Genomic DNA, 19,832 nt, shown 5'->3' with positions numbered 1-19,832 from the left:
AGAAATGGCATTTTTGTTTGTCTGCTTAGAGGTATTGTGCTACCTCCATCACACATGTGCAAATCATCACTTACACTTTTTGTTTTAGGAAACAAAACATACTACAAAGATACTATGGTTCCACAGAGTGTTTGTTCAGAGGTGTTAGTGTTTTCGGATTACATTACATAGGCTATATAGAGTTGTCAGTTGTGAAATTTATTTTAGCACTACTAAGTACCGAATTATCCATTAAATTTTATACATATGTGGAAATGCATATTGATATGGATTATAATTATTGTAATCATGAGAAAGAGTAACTCTCCAGTTTGTCATTGAAAATTTTTCCCATTGCTTTCTGTGGTGCACAAAAATTTTAAGCTGCTCCATAAAATTGTGTGTGTGTTTTTTTCTATTGCTGATTTTGTAAATTGGTTATGTATGTTAACAATTGTGTTCACTGTATCTAATTCCTGCCAGTTTCCCCTATGTAGTAGTCTACAGGTTTCAAATGTGCTTTTTTATGTTCTTGAGTCCATAATTTATCATTTTTATTGTTTAAGGTGCAGACTAAGTTCTGTTGTTGTTAGTGGAGAAAGCTACTTTCATTTCCTCTCTTAAGTTCGTACATGGCAGCGGAACTGTCAGAAAAATTCATAAAGGCAAACAATCCAAAATAATATGTTGTGTGGCAGACCCAAAAGGGCAAAACTTAGCAAACACAAACAGCAGGTGAAGTACACCACTATATGGATTTATGATATTATACTACCAACCCCCCCCCCCCCCCCCCCCTTTTTCTGCCATAACTGTTAATGCTACGTGCAGGATAGTCTGATAGGGTTGCTTCTCTTTCGTTAATGCGTACATCCTCATTGATGATATCTGCTGGACGTAATGAATGTCCTGCAGTTATTTTGTGTTCTCTAAATCACACCAAAATTTTTAGGAAAACAGGATGTATCTTTTACCCATGTGTACACAACAGCTTTTAGTACTGTCCTACATGTTGGTGGTGTGTGAACAGGCTTAGTTGTTTGGTTGGTTCTCTCAGTAAAGGTTGTAGCATATAAACATGTCTCTTCATGTTGCATGTCATGGGAATAAGTGAGTCCACGCTATGTAACACTTGTAAGGATTCTTGCATTTATGTGGCTATAGATAAAACAGTATTTTATTGTAACTGTTTTCCGAATTCACTACATTTTTATATACAATTTTAACCTGAAGTTTTATGATGGGTAGTAAAATAGATGTTTGCTATCCAGTGTGACAAACAGGTTAGCTGTGTGAATGTACCAATAAGAGCAGTGTCAGTTGGACTCATGCTCGTACATGCCAAAGTTATCTGGCAATGTGAGGTATAATTACATTGACTCTACACGATTATAACAGTATGTAATCATGGAATTACGCACAATTGTGAGATGGCTTTCGTTCAGTGTATTGTTTAGCTGATTCTTGTAGCATTCGCATAGATAGCACTGATTTTGCACTGTTAAAATTCTAGATCTACACTAAAAAAGATGATTACAACTGATACTGACCATCTCTGTCCTGTGTCACATGTCAGAAATAACTTTGGTGGAGAGTGTCTGGAACAATAATACCTGTCACACTAATGGCACGTCATATCCGTGTTTCCACACCTCGTAGTCTCTCGATGTAGCTGATGAGAATACTGAGAAACTCAAATTGACTGTTCTGAGAGTTCACACAGGCTAATAAAGGCAGCTGTGCCTCAATGTAGAAAAGGAATGAGCATGTGCGGAATGAAGTTTCATGGTGAAGAAGCTACAGTAGCCAGTCACATGACTGACAGTGTGTGAATGGCCTGTTGTTCTGTCACACTCTACAAGATTTCAGTGTGAGCTGGAATGAATGGTTCAGTTACTTCTCTTGAAGGTCACTCCCGACTCACCTAGTTTGATGGTTAAAACTGATACACATTCCGGCACATACAACCTGTAAGAGCATAATTAGTCTCCAAAAATAAAATATTGGAGCAAATTAATCTTTATACACATTACATAGGAATACAACCACAATGTTTACCAAAAATTAAATTAATTTCCATATGTGGAACAACAGTAAAAAATTTCAGAAGCAAGCTGAGAAAGAGATGCAGCTGCATATTCACACAAAGAAACCACTAAACGTAGTCAAGTGTAGAAAAGTCGGTGGATTGTACTTCCTGTTGTAAACCTCGGTTGTTTTCAGATTACTGTGGAGCCTCTTCCCACGTACAAGTGACCTTTGCGTGTGATTTGAATGAGACACGTGGTGTCCACCAGTTCACTTGTAAATCGTTCTCTCCCTAGCACCCATTCGCAATTCATTGTCTAGTGACTAGCATTGCTGCCTCTATACCGCTGGGTCCCGGGTTCGATTCCTGGCCAGGTTGTCTATTTTCTTTGCCCAGGGACTGGGCGTTTGTGTTATCACTTCACTCATAACTGACATTTCTCAGTTTTGCCCCTGTTGTTGGCAAAACTTTGCTTACAAAATTCATTTAAAGTCAATTGGCAACTGAAATGTAAGAACGCCTAATATCACCTAGCCAGTATTAGCAATAGTTCTCTACAGTAATTTTTATTTCCAGTATTGAAAGTTACAAAAGATAATATAATGGTTGCATAAAAAAGTTTTTTTTTTCAACCAGCACAAGTGTCAAATGGACAAAAACTCAATCGTTTTGCAGACAGTTGAATGACACAAAATTGGCAACTGCCAAAATACTGTAATTCATACCTTAACGGAAACTTCCCCATTATTAAACAGCATTTTTCCATTAACAGAGGTACTCATCAGGTTCAACTACACTAATATTATTGGGCTGACCAGAAGTCCTGCTGCCCCCAGAAAATCATTTGGGACACAGCTGTCCTGCTTTTTAATTGAGAAACAAAATGAGTGCAATAACATTTCTCACTTAAGCATTTCTGAAAACAAATTTTGTAGTGCAACATTATAGAAATATATATTTTCACAATACATAGGCCTACAACATTTAGTTTAACTAGCCCTCCTGCCAGAAGAAAGAGTAGGAGATGCTCAAAACAAAAGTGGGTACTACCTATCCCACCTCTAATGTACTGATAATCCACTTTATGACCTTCAAGACAAGTGAAAGCAAAACCAAAGGTGTAAAGGAGCCTGATTTACATTTCTCCTAATGTGACTGCATCCGTATGGAAGTTAAATTTGTGTATTATGTGAGTAATGCAGTGTGTGTTAGCAGTGCTTATCGAATATTGTTCAGCACGTATACGCACTTGCCTTGACAATCTGCAGTCAAACGATATGTTAAATTTTAGTAAGAAAATATAATCTGTATCCGATTACCAATTATGTTACATAGCTTTTAGGATTAACAAATTGTACAAAGTATGTGACTAAGCATTGCAGAAAAATATATCCAAGCTAATAAAATAAAATAGCATGTCAGTGATTATTTCTGAAGAAAAGAATTTTGTTTCTATATAATGTACCAACATTTTCCTTTCCAATTCACAAAATGAAGATGCATTCTCACTATAGGTATTTCACCCACAGCGTTGTCATATTGTTGATTTTAAAATATCACGTCAACTGACAATGGTACATATAACTGTAGTAAAGAAGTGATGATGAATATAATACAGGGAAACATTCCACGTGGGAAAAATATATCTAAAAACAAAGATGATGTGACTTACCAAATTAAAGCGCTGGCAGGTCGATAGACACACAAACAAACACAAACATACACACAAAATTCTAGCTTTCGAAACCAACGATTGCTTCGTCAGGAAAGAGGGAAGGAGAGGGAAAGACGAAAGGATGTGGGTTTTAAGGGAGAGGGTAAGGAGTCATTCCAATCCCGGGAGAGGAAAGACTTACCTTAGGGGGAAAAAAGGACGGGTATACACTCACGCACACACACACATATCCATCCACACATATACAGACACAAGCAGACATATTCAAACACAAAGAGTTTGGGCAGAGATGTCAGTTGAGGCGGAAGTGCAGAGGCAAAGATGTTGTTGAATGACAGGTGAGGTATGAGTGGCGGCACCTTGAAATTAGTGGAGATTGAGGCCTGGTGGGTAACAGGAAGAGAGGACATATTGAAGAGCAAGTTCCCATCTCCGGAGTTCAGATAGGTTGGTGTTAGTGGGAAGTATCCAGATAACCCGGATGGTGTAACACTGTGCCAAGATGTGCTGGCCGTGCACCAAGGCATGTTTAGCCACAGGGTGATCCTCATCACCAACAAACACTGTCTGCCTGTGTCCATTCATGCGAATCTACAATTTGTTGCTGGTCATTCCCACATAGAAAGCTTCACAGTGTAGGCAGGTCAGTTGGTAAATCACGTGGGTGCTTTCACACGTGGCTCTGCCTTTGATCGTGTACACCTTCTGGGTTACAGGACTGGAGTAGGTGGTGGTGGGAGGGTGCATGGGACAGGTTTTACACTGGGGGCGGTTACAAGGGTAGGAGCCAGAGGGTAGGGAAGGTGGTTTGGGGGTTTCATACCGATGAACTAACAGGTTACGGAGGTTAGGTGGACGGCGGAAAGACACTCTTGGTGGAGTGGGGAGGATTTCATGAAGGATGGGTCTCATTTCAGGGCAGGATTTGAGGAAGTCTTATCCCTGCTGGAGAGCCACATTCAGAGTCTGGTCCAGTCCCAGAAAGTATCCTGTCACAAGTGGGGCACTTTTGTGGTTCTTCTGTGGGAGGTTCTGGGTTTGAGGGGATGAGGAAGTGGCTCTGGTTATTTGCTTCTGTACCAGGTCGGGAGGGTAGTTGCGGGACGCGAAAGCTGTTGTCAGGTTGTTGGTGTAATGGTTCAGGGATTCCGGACTGCAGCAGATTCATTTGCCACGAAGACCTAGGTTGTAGGGAAGCGACTGTTTGATGTGGAATGGGTGGCAGCTGTCATAATGGAGGTACTGTTGCTTGTTGGTGGGTTTGATGTGGACGGACGTGTGAAGCTGGCCATTGGGCAGATGGAGGTCAACGTCAAGGAAAGTGGCGTGGGATTTGGAGTAGGACCAGGTGAATCTGATGGAACCAAAGGAGTTGATGTTGGAGAGGAAATTCTGGAGTTCTTCTTCACTGTGAGTCCAGATCATGAAGATGTCATCAATAAATCTGTACCAAGATTTGGGTTGGTAGGCCTGGGTAACCAAGAAGGCTTCCTCTAAGCGACCCATGCATAGGTTGTCATACGAGGAGGCCATCCTGGTACCCATGGCTGTTCCCTTTAATTGTTGGTATGTCTGGCCTTCAAAAGTGAAGAAGTTGTGGGTCAGGATGAAGCTGGCTAAGGTAATAAGGAAAGAGGTTTTAGGTAGGGTGGCAGGTGATCGGCGTGAAAGGAAGTGCTCCATCGCAGCGAGGCCCTGGACGTGCGGAATATTTGTGTATAAGGAAGTGGCATCAATGGTTACAAGGATGGTTTCCGGGGATAACAGATTGGGTAAGGACTCCAGGCGTTTGAGAAAGTGGTTGGTGACTTTGATGAAGGATGGGAGACTGCATGTAATGGGTTGAAGGTGTTGATCTACGTAGGCAGAGATACGTTCTGTGGGGGCTTGGTAACCAGCTACAATGAGGCGGCCGGGATGATTGGGTTTGTGAATTTTAGGAAGAAGATAGGGGTGCGGGGTGTCGGTGGGGTCACGAGGTTGAAGGAGTTAGGTGAAAGGTTTTGCAGTGGGCCTAAGGTTCTGAGGATTCCTTGAAGCTCTGCCTGGACATCAGAAATGGGATTACCTTGGCAAACTTTGTATGTGGTGTTGTCTGAAAGCTGACGCAGTCCCTTAGCCACATACTCCCGGCGATCAAGTACCACAGTCGTGGAACCCTTGTCCGCCGGAAGAATGATGATGGATCGGTCAGCCTTCAGATCACGGATAGCCTTGGCTTCAGCAGTGGTGATGTTGGGAGTAGGATTAAGGTTTTTTAAGAAGGACTGAGAGGCAAGGCTGGAAGTCAGAAATTCCTGGAAGGTTTGGAGAGGGTGATTTTGAGGAAGAGGAGGTGGGTCCCGCTGTGACGGAGGACGGAACTGTTCCAGGCAGGGTTCAATTCGGATAGTGTCTTGGGGAGTTGGATCATTAGGTGTAGGATTAGGATCATTTTTCTTCATGGCAAAGTGATATTTCAAAGTATATTTCCAGCAGAGAGTAAGAGTGTAGGGCAGTAAATCTTTGACGAGGGCTGTTTGGTTGAATCTGGGAGTGGGGCTGAAGGTGAGGCCTTTGGATAGGACACAGGTTTTGGGTTGGGAGAGAGGTTTGGAGGAAAGGTTAACTACTGAATTAGGGTGTTGTGGTTCCAGATTGTGTTGATTGGAATTTTGAGGTTTTGGAGGGAGTGGAGCTGGAAGTGGGAGATTGAGTAGATGGGAGAGACTGGGTTTGTGTATAATGAGAGGAGGTTGAGGTTTGCTGGAAAAGTGGTGAAGGGTGAGTGATGGATATGTGTGTGTGTGTGTGTGTGTGTGTGTGTGTGTGTGTGTGTGTGTGTGTGTGTGCGCGCGCGAGTGTATACCCGTCCTTTTTTCCCCCTAAGGTAAGTCTTTCCGCTCCCGGGATTGGAATGACCCCTTACCCTCTCCCTTAAAACCCACATCCTTTGTCTTTCCCTCTCCTTCCCTTTTTCCTAACGAAGCAACCATTGGTTGCGAAAGCTAGAATTTTGTGTGTATGTTTGTGTTTGTTTGTGTGTCTATCGACCTGCCAGCACTTTCGTTCGGTAAGTCACATCATCTTTGTTTTTAGATATATTTTTCCCACGTGGAATGTTTCCCTCTATTATATTCATATCATTAATTTGAACCCAACAATTACGTTTGTTATAGTCACTGTTGCATTTTGAAATCTTTTCTGGCGCCTTATTTTCTCTTTCTGTTTTTGCCAGTAGTTTCACTTTGTATTCTCCTTCTCCTTTTTACAGTAATCTACTATACTATTTTATCCCGCCACATATACTCAACAATACGTAACCCACTTCCAAACCATAACCAAAAAACTTTTTTGCACTTTCAACACTACCGCTGCTATAAAATCCACCGTTTCTAGTTCACAAACAGTTCCTTTCACCTATTTAACAACCATTTCGGCTAGTTCTAATAACTTTCGCTTTATTTCTTCGTCAGACCATTGTTAGCCTCATTTTCATAATCTGCCATCTCAAAACCACTACTTTTAATACATTTACACGCAGTTTTTTCGAAAATTTCCCCGAATTTCTCCATCCTTTAACGTGTTTTGGCGGCAACACAACCACCTAACCTTTGTGCACATCGTTGTCTACCAACCCAAGTCCAACATAGCCCAGCTGTAGCCAACACTTTTTCGCCTTTTTTCACACCAGATCTCCAGTTACTTTCCAGTTCACCTTTATCTCTCCCCATATATTTTTATTTTCATTTTCATTTCAGCCTCATGTTACACTTTCCACCTTCTAATACCATGTCACCCTCAGAACACCCCCACAATGAGCCCATTAAGTTTTATTTACATTCCCTCCACAAACATGCCTTCGCCCTAGCCAGATTACACTCCCATATTCTATTTTCTCAGGCTTGTCTGACATTTGGCATTACCCCCTATGGCCTCACACTTACAGTTCCCATCTCTGGCTGCAACCCTTCTTTCCATCAGTCCCTATACCAGTTCCAAACAGAACAATCCATTGCCCTCACCCACCTAATCCTTCACCTACACATCAACTCAGCCAATGAACACACCCGTCAACTCCTATCCTTAATAAAAGTCCGCAATCTTTCCTCTCCCACATCCACACTGGCTGTTCAGAGCATCCTCCTACATGCCAACCGCAAATTAGAACAGCATGTCCCCCTCCACCTCAAAAAACTATCCAATCTCCTGGTTTCCCACCTCCGGAAATGCAACTCACTCACCCTTCACAACCTTTCCAGCAAACCTCGACCTCCTCTCATTGCACACAAACCCAGTCTCTCCCATCTACTCTATCTCCCACTTCCAACTCCAATCACTCCAAAACCTCAAAATTCCAATCAACACAATCTGGAACCACAACACCCTAATTCAGTAGTTAACCTTTCCTCCAAACCTCTCTCCCAATCCGAAACCTGTGTCCTATCCAAAGGCCTCACCTTCAGCCCCACTCCCAGATTCAACCAAACAGCTCTCGTCAAAGATTTACTGCCCTACACTCTTACTCTCTGCTGGAAATATCACTTTGCCATGAAGAAAAATGATCCTAATCCTACTCCTAATGATCCAACTCCCCAAGACACTATCCGAATTGAACCCTGCCTGGAACAGTTCCGTCCTCCGTCACAGCGGGACCCACCTCCTCTTCCTCAAAATCACCCTCTCCAAACCTTCCAGGAATTTCTGACTTCCAGCCTTGCCTCTCAATCCTTCTTAAAAAACCTTAATCCTACTCCCAACATCACCACTGCTGAAGCCAAGGCTATCCGTGATCTGAAGGCTGACCGATCCATCATCATTCTTCCGGCAGACAAGGGTTCCACGACCGTGGCACTTGATCGTCGGGAGTATGTGGCTGAGGGACTGCGTCAGCTTTCAGACAACACCACATACAAAGTTTACCAAAGTAATCCCATTCCAGATGTCCAGGCGGAGCTTCAAGGAATCCTCAGAACCTTAGGCCCCCTGCAAAACCTTTCACCTGACTCCATCAACCTCCTGACCCCACCGACACCCCGCACCCCTACCTTCTTCCTAAAATTCACAAACCCAATCATCCCGGCCGCCCCATTGTAGCTGGTTACCAAGCCCCCACAGAACGTATCTCTGCCTACGTAGATCAACACCTTCAACCCATTACATGCAGTCTCCCATCCTTCATCAAAGACACCAACCACTTTCTCGAACGCCTGGAATCCTTACCCAATCTGTTATCCCTGGAAACCATCCTTGTAACCATTGATGCCACTTCCTTATACACAAATATTCCGCACATCCAGGGCCTTGCAGCAATGGAGCACTTCCTTTCACGCCGATCACCTGCCATCCTACCTAAAACCTCTCTCCTCATTACCTTAGCCAGCTTCATCCTGACCCACAACTTCTTCACTTTTGAAGGCCAGACATACCAACAATTAAAGGGAACAGCCAGAGGTACCAGGATGGCCCCCTCGTACATCAACCTATTCATGGGTCGCTTAGAGGAAGCCATCTTGGTTACCCAGGCCTGCCAACCCAAATCTTGGTACAGATTTATTGATGACATCTTCATGATCTGGACTCACAGTGAAGAAGAACTCCAGAATTTCCTCTCCAACATCAACTCCTTTGGTTCCATCAGATTCACCTGGTCCTACTCCAAATCCCACGCCACTTTCCTTGACGTTGACCTCCATCTGTTCAATGGCCAGCTTCACACACCCGTCCACATCAAACCCATCAACAAACAACAGTACCTCCATTATGACAGCTGCCACCCATTCCACATCAAATGGTCCCTTCCCTACAGCCTAGGTCTTCGTGGCAAACGAATCTGGTCCAGTCCGGAATCCCTGAACCATTACACCAACAACCTGACAACAGCTTTCGCATCCCGCAACTACCCTCCCGACCTGGTACAGAAGCAAATAACCAGAGCCACTTCCTCATCCCCTCAAACCCAGAACCTCCCACAGAAGAACCACAAAAGTGCCCCACTTGTGACAGGATACTTTCTGGGACTGGACCAGACTCTGAATGTGGCTCTCCAGCAGGGATAAGACTTCCTCAAATCCTGCCCTGAAATGAGATCCATCCTTCATGAAATCCTCCCCACTCCACCAAGAGTGTCTTTCCGCCGTCCACCTAACCTTCGTAACCTGTTAGTTCATCGGAATGAAATCCCCAAACCACCTTCCCTACCCTCTGGCTCCTACCCTTGTAACTGCCCCTGTTGTAAAACCTGTACCATGCACCCTCCCACCACCACCTACTCCGGTCCTGTAACCCAGAAGGTGTACACGATCAAAGGCAGAGCCACGTGTGAAAGCACCCACATGATTTACCAACTGACCTGCCTACACTGTGACGCATTCTATGTGGGAATGACCAGCAACAAACTGTCCATTCGCATGAATGGACACAGGCAGACAGTGTTTGTTGGCAATGAGGATCACCCTGTGGCTAAACATGCCTTGGTGCACGGCCAGCACATCTTGGCACAGTGTTACACCGTCCGGGTTATCTGGATACTTCCCAGTAACACCAACCTATCTGAACTCCGGAGATGGGAACTTGCTCTTCAATATATCCTCTCTTCCCGTTACCCACCAGGCCTCAATCTCCACTAATTTCAAGTTGCCGCCACTAATACCTCACCTGTCATTCAACATCATCTTTGCCTCTGCACTTCCGCCTTGACTGACATCTCTGCCCAAACTCTTTGTGTTTGAATATGTCTGCTTGTGTCTGTATATGGGTGGATGGATATGTGTGTGTGTGCGTGACTGTATACCCGTCCTTTTTTCCCCCTAAGGTAAGTCTTTCCGCTCCCGGGATTGGAATGACTCCTTACCCTCTCCCTTAAAACCCACATCCTTTCGTCTTTCCCTCTCCTTCCCTCTTTCCTGATGAAGCAACCGTCGGTTGCGAAAGCTAGAATTTTGTGTGTATGTTTGTGTGTCTATCGACCTGCCAGCGCTTTCGTTTGGTAAGTCACATCATCTTTGTTTTTAGATATGTAGTAAAGCAGTTACGTATAAACAAAAGTGTCCCAGTTTTCTGTTAGAAATCTCGTTAGCCTACGTATTACTAGAGATGGAAAATGCTTTAAAAGCACCACAGTAGTACTGAGCCTAAGTTACAGAAGTGAGGCACGAGTGGTGACACCACAAGTGAGAAATCCAGGGCAGTACCGGTCCACCCGTCTAGCTGTCTAGGTATAAATGACCTAAATGAACAAATGAAGGAACCTGTACACCATATGGGTAGAGAAAGGTCTCAGTAAATACTCAAAATAATAAAAGTACTGGAAGAAGTATTGGAGGGCTGTAACAGAGCTTGAGTACTGTAAAAGGCAATTTGCCGAATACATGAGACGAACCGCCACCGATACGTCACCTGCCATTTCTGATCGAGGACCGTGCAGCAGCAACAACAGCTGGGACCTGCGGCATTTGTGGCTCTCCACAATCCAAATCATATAAGAAAACACTCCGTACAAAAGTCTAGTACGTACAGCTGCTCTGATCCGTACTTGACATCTGACAAGACTCGAATCTAATGTGGGGTACAGGCAACAATTTATGTTCCACTTTTAACATGCATGTTCGTTTTGGCTTGTGTGCAGAGCAGCAAATATTGACACCTCAGCATTAAACTATAATTTGCTTTTCAATTCCTAACAATTTCCACAGATGGTTTTAAAAAAAAAATCACAAGACAAGTCTCATCCAGTGCGTATCTTTCCACAATTTTCAACTTACGCCAGTAACAACTTGCAAGGATTGTAACACTCTTTAAAACCATTACAATTACAGATGCAGTTCTTAGCTCAAGGAATGACTTAATATTATTGAAATATTCCTAAACATAATAAATTGCTTGACACAGCTTTCCTCAACCATTTCATTTTAAACATTTTAGTTATTCCAGTAATACTGATGTACTTGAATGCCAAGACTACCTCTATTAAATAATGAGATATGAGGAGAAAGTGTTATTCAACAATAGTCAAGTCACAGTTCAAGGTATGAATTACAGCATTTCTATAGGTATCAATTTTGTCACTGCCTGGTTTACAAAACTATCAGTTGTTTGTAGTGTCTCTCTTTTTGGCAATTGTGAACAAATCTAAACCTTTTTGTGGCAGTATGTATTGTTTTAACGTTTTATATAGCAGTTATCTTTTGTAAGTTAGTGTATACTGGAAAGACATCGTTTTGTAATGGCCATGTTGGTTAAGTGACGACACTACGTACTCGTTCATTTCACTGATCAATCACCTTTAAATGAATATTATGAGGAAAGTTTCACTAACAGGTACAAACCTTAAAATGTCTATTAGCCAGGAATGGAAATAATTGAGACAGGATAGTTTTTATGTGGGACAAGAAATGACAAAAACAAAGTAACGGTTTTGCCAGTTACGTCACTGTAACCTTACAAATCACTTGGATGAGAATTTAGGATTTTTTGGTAGTGATGTAAATGCATACACTTGCATTGCGATTATTATTGACTTTAGATGTTAAATTTTCAGAATTAGTTTTTGATGTATTCCACAAGTCTCCACAGAAGGTCCACGTGAGAGATGAGGTAGGGGCTCTTGTGGACAGATTAGTCAACAATCAGTGGGACTGCAGTGTACAAGGTTGACCTGAACACTGTAGTTGGAAGCTCTTGCAACAAAGGTGTGTAACAGTGCTGACGGTGTAGCAAGCCGATTTGCAGCACCCTGCATTCCTATGAAGCCCATGATATTTTAAATGGAGCCTTGATTGATTAATAAAATAAGTAGCTGATATAATTTGTCTCTCCACAATTTACTAGGCTCCTTCCTCTTGACAATTCATTTCCATTCAATTAACACAATGAAAGTGCATATTAGTTACAATAAGAGTTGTAATTGTTGGCAACCAGTGGCGCACTGCCAATATATATTATCAACCTGATTAACGGTTTCATGTACTGGACCTATCAAATCTGGCAAGGAACTGATGTGACAAAGCGAGCTGGGATAATTTTAATTCCCCTCTTGTTTAGCCATCTGCCTCCTTAAATTCGTTTTGTTACCCTTAACTAATTATCATTAACATACGTGAATATAATCTGCATTTCCATAAAAGATAAAGACTGGCCCTCAGTTTTAAATCAAATAACAACAGATCTAATTTTGTGCTTAGTTTTATGTATGTAGTTGATGTTCTAACTTATTTTGCCTATTCATAGTTAGTATCATGTTATAGGGTGAAATCAGCGATTGTTTCGTAACTTAAATTCTATTATTGACATAGAAATTCTATAATAATTGTTAACATTTGGAAGATGAAGTACTAGTAATCTTAAAGTATCTATTTGGCTCTATTCAAAAACATGGTAGTAAACCCAGCCTTTCATTAATTCCAAAGTAATGTGCGGGATAGGGAAATGGAGATAAAAATTTAGTGAGAAGTTACGGAGAGAATTATTTACAAATTAACTGCATTATACCTTGTCATTCAAAGCGTTTCCAAAGACCACTTACATACGGGAATGTGGCTGCATAGAGATAATGTGAAAGCAGCCGAGAGTAAAAATGAAAATCCACTGACTATTTCTATGCCAGAAGCAACTCTTTTCCTTTTTTGCATTAGCTACTAAAAGTCAAATCAACCAAAACTTGACACCTTCACTCTTCCTGCCCTATAACAAAATTCTGAACTGCATATGTTATGTCAGGTGTAGAGAGTAACTTTTGGCAGTATGACATACTATCAAGTTGCATGTACAGGTCTTATAGATGCATTTCATTGAGTTTTCAGTTGGAACAAAAGATGAATGGTTTCAGTACGTGTCTATACCTGAATTTCTTTTGAATTAACTGCATATAATTTTTTTAAATTTTTCATTCTGTAACCAACCACACAGAGAACAAATTTAAACATGGTCACTTAACATTTTTCTGTATTTTGTGTACAAAGGAAAGTTTGGTTACTGTTTGAACACAAACTTGTTATTCTAAATTTAGACATACATTTAGCAGAAACATTTTGACTGAAACTTTTGCCATGATTTATGAATTACATAAAGCTACATTGTGAAAACATGTCTTCAGGTATATGACAATGCTACACAAACTCCAAGTAACTGTAACACTGCTCTGGTGGATTAATATGCCTTATTGTTGTGGGGAAAGCAAACAAAAGACTGCGTTCTATTGGCAGAAGCATAGAAAATGTAACATGTACTAAAGAGACTGCCTCAACTCCACTTGGCCGTCATCCTTTGGAGTACTGCTGTGTAGTCTGGGAGATCCTTACCAGGTAGTATTAACAGAGTACATCGGGAAAGTTCACAGATCAGTACGTTTTGTACTATCGTGAAATAGGGAGAAAGAGTCACAGATGTGATGCAGGATTTGGGATGGACACCATTAAAACAAGGCATTCTTCGTTGCAGCAGAATCTTCTCCCTAAATTTACATCACCAACTTCCTCCTCCAAATGCGAAAATATTTTGTTGATGCCAATCTACATGGGGAGAAACAGATATCATAATAAAATAAGAGAAATCAGGGCTTGCACGGAAAGATACAGCTGTTCGAGAGTGGAATAATAGAGAATTATTGTGAAGGTGGGTTTCATGAACTTCTGCCAGGCAGTTAACTGATTTGCAGAGTAACCACGTATTATTCATGTATTTTAAATACCCAGATTTAAGATCTAAATAAATGTTACACAGTTTATCTTTTCCAAAATTGAAGATTGTCAAATTTTAATGTTCTACATATATTTCTCCACAGGGTGAGGGTTGTGATGGAGATGCAGTGCTCATCAGTTGATAGAAGAATGCTCTGCCCAACCACCTCATTATAATGAAGAAAAAAAGTCACTAATTGCTCCAATCAAACAATGTTGAAGAGAATTTGGTACAGTGCTCCTCATGCTTAATACGAAGGCTGCTTCCATTTAAAGACCTATCGTTCTACATGTGCAGCATATGTTCCAAGTTCACATCTCTTTCTGAATTCCTACCAAATTAATAAATGTATGGCTGTATCTAAATGTGTGTGATGGTTATTCTTAGCTTGAACATGTTTTATTGCTGCTTATTTTCATGTGTTTCCTGCTCTGTGATAAATCCACAAGGTTTAAACATCAGCATTTTGTTGTTGGTCTTGTGTCGATGTGGCCTATAGAAGTAGAATTGTCTTAACTATCCGGCTGTAGACTTCATTCCCATAAAGCCTTAAGTGACAACAATAGACGTAGTGACCCGAGTCGGACAAGTCTCCCATTTCAATAATATTCATGTTGTCTGCAGTTAGTAAGCAAGCAGAGATTTCAGAAATGAATCTGTGCCAATAAATAATCAAGTCCGAAAGCGGAAAAAATCACCCCTCCGCCTCCCTAAAAAAAGACTCAGTTGCACAGATTTTCCCATTAGGAAATGGGCACACTGTCTAATCACACCTACCCTGCCAGTCTGGCAAGTAACAAAATTGCTACCCAGTCCCACCGTATTTCACTTCTTGACAGCATGTCATGCCCGCTGTATCTCTGCTATGATAGCTGCCAACACTGGCTAGAAGTATGACACTGCAGTTCATTTCTAACCTGTACACCACGCTCTCAGGACCAGTCTCCTCTTAACCACAAACCTGGTTTAATCGTCAAACCAATACATTGATCTCTCGTGCCCGTCACTCATTGCGAACAATGACTGCCATAGCACTGTGAGAAATAGTCTTTCAGTACCTTCATTTTAATACGTGCAGCGAGTAATGTAACATTCAGGAATTAGCTTGCCTTGGTCACTCTAATGATAAAGTACATTGTTCAGAAGTCAGTGTGAAATTAGGTGCCTAACAGGCATTATTATATTATGTGCATGAAATTGTTATTTTTCGGCTATAGCATCGGGTGACTAAGACAAATAAGATGTCTTCAGTTTATCAAGATTTTGAAGCTCAGGAGCAAATCAGTTATTATTTAGGTGAAATCAAACACTGGAATGATGACTGACGATTCTGATTTTGTTGCACAGCTGATGGTCACCACAAAACAGAGGTATATTAGCAAAGAAAATGGATTTTTGGTAAAAGAAGCTGTTGAGACCTGAAACTTCCAGGCAGATTAACACAGGGTGTCAATCCAATACAACTCGGGACCTTTGCCTTCTGTGGGAGAGGGCTCAACTGACAGCTACCTGACAACTCATGACCTGTGCTGCTCACAGATTTACTTCCGCCAGCATCTCGTCTGCTACCTTCCCAACTTCAGGGAGTGCCAGTCGGTCAATTGGCTGGATTCAGGAGTGCTACTCTTACAGGTTTCACGAGAGAGCTTCTGTGAAGTTTGGAAGGCAGGAGACGAGGTACTGGCAGACACAGACAAAGGTCCCAAGCTCGAGTTTCAGTCTGGCAAACTGACACGAAGTTTCGTATTGGCATACACTCTACTGCAGGGTGATAATTCCATTCTGATACGACCAGTTCCACAGATAATTACTCTTATCAGGTATATTATTTTATAGCCAAAATAATTTCAAGTGAAGACATTCAGAATCTGTTGGGTTAAGGCCCATCCACACGCAACGATCTGTCTGCACACATCACATCTGTGTAGACGGATCGTTGCGTGTGGACAGAAGATTTGCACCAACCTGAGGTGTGTGCAAACCTGGAAGTTGGAGTTTGAGGTTTGAGCGAAACCTCTCAAATCTGTGGGTTCAAACCACATCTGCGCAGACAAGTTGGAGCGTGTGGACAGGAGATTGCTGCAAATCTGGCGCGAAACAGCTTTTTGCTCAGTCTAGTGTTTGTATTTATGCGCACAGAGCATTAAAATGGCTGATACTCGTCAGTGTTCTCGAGAGTTTGTAAGTGAATTCATTGAAATATATAGAAACCACCCATGTTTGTGGAAGATTAAAGTAAAGAATATAGTGACTGAGACAAAAAGACAGCAGCATACAATGCTCTAATTGAAAAATTGCAGGCACTTGACGCCTCGGCAAACATAGAAACGGTAATTAAAAAAATAAATTCGTTGCGAACTGGAGAAATTATTTGTGGATGGATGTCGAAACTTATAATTATCTCTTAAAGCTTGTAACCCCTCATATTATCAGAAAAAATACTTGTATGAGAAGGGCAATTTCTCCTCATGAACGGCTGGCAGTAACATTAAGATTCCTAGCAACAGAAAGGAGCTAGAAGGATTTGGAATTTTCAGCTGCAATATCGAAACAAGCGTTGAGTAAAATAATACCCAGCACATGTGAAGCTATTTATGCTGTCCTGAAGGATGAGTTCATGAAGGCAAGTCAAGTAAATTAAGTCTGTCAGCGAACTGTTTACCGAAAAGAGTTATCCAAAGTTCAGAAATCTAGAAGATCTGGTGTAAGAGTAGATCAAGTATACCAGCCAACGTTATGGTATTTTGATCTGCTTGGCTTTCTTAGTGTTCAAGAAACGCCAAGACCGAGCAGGAGTACAATTGAAGATGAAATTGGAGTGTCAATGTGCCAGGAAATGGAACACGAGGTGATGTAAAACAAAAAAGATTCACCCTGCAACTCTCGCAGTAAATGTACGTGAGAAAACTGCTTTTGCTTTAGCAGCCACTGTCTACACCATTTTGACCGCTTTCTCTGTTTCCTGCGGTCGGTCTGAATGTTTTTTGCAACACAAGTTGCGAACACAGACCACAACAGAACTGCCTCCATTTCTATATTTCAAAATAACTTAATTAAATTTTTGACGTTTACGGGGAGCGTAGTCGCTTGCCACTTATGTTTCTTTTCTACATTGACAGATGGGGGGCGAGTAGTAGATTGGGGTTTGAGTCGTGCGAACACACCACATTTGCAGCGATCTTTTGCATGTATGGACATCTGCGCCGATGTCTGCGCAGACAGATCGTTGTGTGTGGACCGGGCTTTAGAGCAAGAAAAACAACACAATATTTTGAAAGGAGGAATGCTTTGACTACAGGCAAAAGTTGAATTTTGGTACAGATGCCTAACAAATCTCAAATATAGGAGAATCGTCTGACAACACATCGCACGTGTATCAACTGATAGAACGGAAAAGAATATATGTACAAAGTGCTGTGCATCATAGAAAAAGAAATCAGCATATAAATGCACCAAACAGGGTCAGTCAATTTGTCTGGAATGTAGTAGAAAGATTCGCGTCCACTGTGCAAAAGTTGTGCAAATTAATATTTTCAGATCATTTGATTATTACCAATGTTTACACTTTCTGCAGTCTTTCATTTAATTCTACAGCTACATCCAGCACCGCAGAGGATACATCCCAATACACCAGTTATTTGGGTTTCTTCCCAATCTATTCCTGCATGGAGTGCAGGAAGAATGATTGAATGCCATTGTGCATGCAGTAATTTTTCCAATTATATGATCCCTGTAAGACTGATATGTAGAGGATCGGAGTATATTCAGTCTTTCAAGACCAGTGACTATACGCACACACACTCTTTCATGCTCATTTTGATTAATGTGATCAACCAAGTCTTTATACAGAGTTGCCACAAGTTTCCTGAAGAGAAATTACCCGATTTTTCCCTGACGTTCTGAGATCTCAAGGGTAAGTAAAGACCCAAGTTGACAAAAATGTAAGGACTTCTGTATTTCTCTCCTGTGTGAGCAAAAATCTTAAGTACTAACTTTTTGCAAAGAACTGCTTTTAGATGGAGAAAGCAACCCATATGGTACACGTGTTTCATCAAAACCACTTATTTCAATAAAACAAAACCTCTGGTGATAAAAATATGCATTTCCTTGGAGTTGCAAGACAGATTTAAAATACCCTCACTGATTTCAGAAATAACCTCAGAAAAATGTAGGCCTCTACAAAGAAGTGTAAAGTGTGGAAGAATTGTGTAAACCAACACTACACTGTAAGATGTTGGTTCTACTAGGCTCGTTATTGTCAGTTATTACCACAGTGTTTTACAGGTATTGCGTGATCTTTCTTCGAGATATCTGACTCAATAACATATGAACCACCAGTGACTAACACAATTTTCTTACCGTTGATACTTCCTAAACTACTTTCGTGGTGCCAAAATATACTAGTATAAAAAGTCTATGAAACACTGCACTGTACAATGTACTTGTTGTGAGAGTCAATTCCTGAAATCCATCATGTGTGGCCTCTCACCCAACGAGGAGCCCAGTCCACACGGATAAACCGTGTAGATCTGCTCCATTATGCCACACACAGACCCGGACCTGCGACCGGATCAGTGGGACTAGACCCGACGGGCAGGGCTTGCACATTAGTGGGAAATGATGCGCTTTATATTGGCAGGCCTGATCCACCAGAGATACCCTCAGAAATGGCCAGCAAGTTTGGCCCGTCGCAGGAGCCCACTCATTTAGCCAGCTATTCGTGTGTCAGACACCGTGTTGATGAAATGAGACAGCAGTGATGAATCCGTGCAACAGATAACTGGAGCAAATACTCTGAGGATCAGTACTAGTGAGGAGAGGTAGCAACTCACTGTGAAGACAGCCACTGAGCTGCAGACAGGCAACTAAATTTTTGGCCATAGCTCATGTCAGAAAATAGAGCACACACACATTCACACAATTACTCGGCCAACTCACGCACACATTACCATCTCTGGCCACCGTGTCAACAATCTCCGAGAATCAGATCGAGACAAACCACTACTCATGCCCGCCTGCCTCTCATTGGCAGCTGCTAGGCTAGCAGTAAATGGTGGCAGCACTGACTGCTTCCTGAGGGAATGGGTAGGAAGGGGAGAAGCAGTAAGAATGAGGGGGTAAGGAAGCAGCACCTAGCCAGTGACAATGCACGACATCTCATTTTATCTGAGACGAAGATGAGATTTTCCTTTTAATTTTTCCAAATTTCCCCGACACGTTTGAAATTTCCTGATTTACAAAACTTGTGGCAATCCTGTCTTAAGAGCTAAATAGGATTTCATCTGCTCTTAATATTAAATAGTTTACTATTCAGCTAATGTAGTTAACTGGCGAAAATATTACGAGGTCTGTGAGACGTCTCATCTTTTTACTTACATTTAAGAGGTGTTTCGTGTAAGGGTTAAAATTGTATTCAATTCATATGGTCCTCATTTCAATTGATCTAACCGTCAGGTTCAGTTAAATTAAGGATGTCTCCAGGTGCATAATGTG

This window comes from Schistocerca serialis, chromosome 11 (assembly GCF_023864345.2).
Source record: "Schistocerca serialis cubense isolate TAMUIC-IGC-003099 chromosome 11, iqSchSeri2.2, whole genome shotgun sequence".
Taxonomy (NCBI): Eukaryota; Metazoa; Arthropoda; class Insecta; order Orthoptera; family Acrididae; genus Schistocerca; species Schistocerca serialis.
This window is presented reverse-complemented; position numbering follows the sequence as displayed.